Raw genomic sequence first — 2,121 nt, 5'->3', positions numbered from 1 at the left:
AGGGCAGGATGGAGGTTTAACCAGGAGACAAGTCCAGGAAAGTCCTCACTGCGCTCAAGTTATCTTCTGATCTCACTTCAGTAAAGGGCTGTTCCGCTGAATTTAATGTGTGCGTCATGTTTTGATCAGCTGCAGTTTAAACCTGAACTACTTTAGTCAAAGTCAGAGATTCTTTATTGTCGTTCGTACACGGGGTCCCAGTTACATCCAACAATAAAAAGTAAAATAAAAACAGTAATGAGGTCTAAGATATGAAGTAAGAAAAATATCAACTAAAAATACACTAAGCACTAATAACATAAAAACAATAAACACATTACATCGAACAGCAGCACGAACATGAGTCTGTGAGCAGATGTGCACGCATGAACACAGCAACATGAAACAGATCAGCAGCAACATGAAACAGATCAGCAGCTACATGAAACTGATTAGCAGCAACATGAAACAGATCAGCAGCAACATGAAACAAATCAGCAGCAACATGAAACTGATCAGCAGCAACATGAAACAGATCAGCAGCAACATGAAACTGATCAGCAGCAACATGAAACAGATCAGCAGCAACATGAAACTGATCAGCAGCAACATGAAACAGATCAGCAGCAACATGATGTGATTTTTCACAGTAATTATTCTGGTTAGAGATTCATGAGTCTAACAGCCTCAGGGTAGAAGCTGTTCCTCAGTCTAGTGGTTCTACACTTAATGCTCCTCAACCTCCTTCCTGAGGGGAACGGGGCAAAAAGTGTGTGTGCTGGGTGAGTGTGGTCCTTCATGATGCAGGTGGCCCTCTTCCTGCATCTGGAGGTGTAGATGTCTGTGATGGTGGAGAGTCTGACTCCAACATCTTCTGTGCAGCCTTCACCACTCTCTGCAAAGCTTTTCTTTCTGCAGCTGTGCAGCCTCCATGCCACACATTGATGCTGGAGCACAGGATGCTCTCCACTGCACACCTGTAGAAGGAGGTGAGGACTGAGCTTCCCAGACCAGCTCGTCTCAGCCGTCTGAGGAAGTAGAGTCTCTGATGAGCTTTCTTCATCAGGCTGGTGGTGGTGTTGCTCCAGCTGAGGTTGTTGTTCAGGGAACATAACATAAACTAAACTAACATAAACTAGGATTTATTCAAAGCATGCAAGAAAAATACAGAAACAAGGTGCCAACAATGAAAAATAAATAAATCTACAGCAGCATGGCCCTGTTGGCAGAGTGGTTCTGATGACAGTGAGGTAATCTTCGCAACATGGTCCAGTTAGCAGCATGGTACTGTTAGTGGCATGGTCCAGTTAGCAGGTTCCTTCAGCAGCATGATGATAATAAGGAGAGCTGGTCCATGCATTTGTCACGTCTAGACTGGACTATTGCAATGGTTTATTATCTGGGTGTCCAAATACTTCTTTAAAACGTCTTCAGTTGGTCCAAAATGCTGCTGCCAGAGTCTTAACTGGAGTTACTGGGAGAGATCATATCTCTCCAGTTTTAGCTTCTCTCCACTGGCTCCCTGTCAAATCCAGAATAGAATTCAAAATCTCACTTCTAACCTACAAAGCTCTCAACAACCTAGCTCCATCTTATATTACAGATCTTATTGTTCCATATTTTACTAACAGAGCACTTCTCTCTCAGACTGCAGGTTTACTTGTGGTTCCTAGAGTTTCCAGCAGCAGAATGGGAGGAAGATCTTTCAGTTCTCAGGCTCCTCTCTTGTGGAACCAACTTCCAGTTTCTGTCCATGAGGCTGACACATTGTCCAGTTTAAGACTTTCCTGTTTGATAAATCCTATAGTTAGGGTTGGCTTGTTATGCTGCTATAGACTTGGAATGAATTGTTAAAATTGAATAGTTTTCATTTGATACTATTTCTATCTTAACATGTGATTCTTGACCTGCCATTGTGTATCTATTCCTACCAAACCCAGCCGGTCGAAGCAGATGGTCCTCTTGTCCTGATCCTGGTTCTGCTAAAGGTTTCTTCCTCATGAGGGAGTTTTTCTTTCCACTGTCGCCTTCATGCTTGTTCAAGATGAGAGTTCAGTGATGGAGTTAAACTCAAAGCTGCTCCTCAGATAAATAATGTTCAATTATTATTTTATACATGAATGTTTCTGTTCAATTATTATT

At 42.3% G+C, this 2,121-nt stretch overlaps 1 protein-coding gene across 1 annotated transcript in view; it reads left to right on the top strand.

Annotated features, from left to right (window-relative positions):
- LOC119430374 (gastrula zinc finger protein XlCGF57.1-like) overlaps window positions 1–2,121 on the top strand; it is an 18,673-nt gene that overhangs the window by 3,423 nt on the left and 13,129 nt on the right. The window lies entirely within an intron of this gene.

Source organism: Nematolebias whitei, chromosome 3, assembly GCF_014905685.2.
Source record: "Nematolebias whitei isolate Nwh7 chromosome 3, NemWhi1, whole genome shotgun sequence".
In the NCBI taxonomy this organism is placed as follows: Eukaryota; Metazoa; Chordata; class Actinopteri; order Cyprinodontiformes; family Rivulidae; genus Nematolebias; species Nematolebias whitei.
Note: the sequence above shows the minus strand (reverse complement) of the source record. Positions and strands in the feature narration are given on the sequence as shown.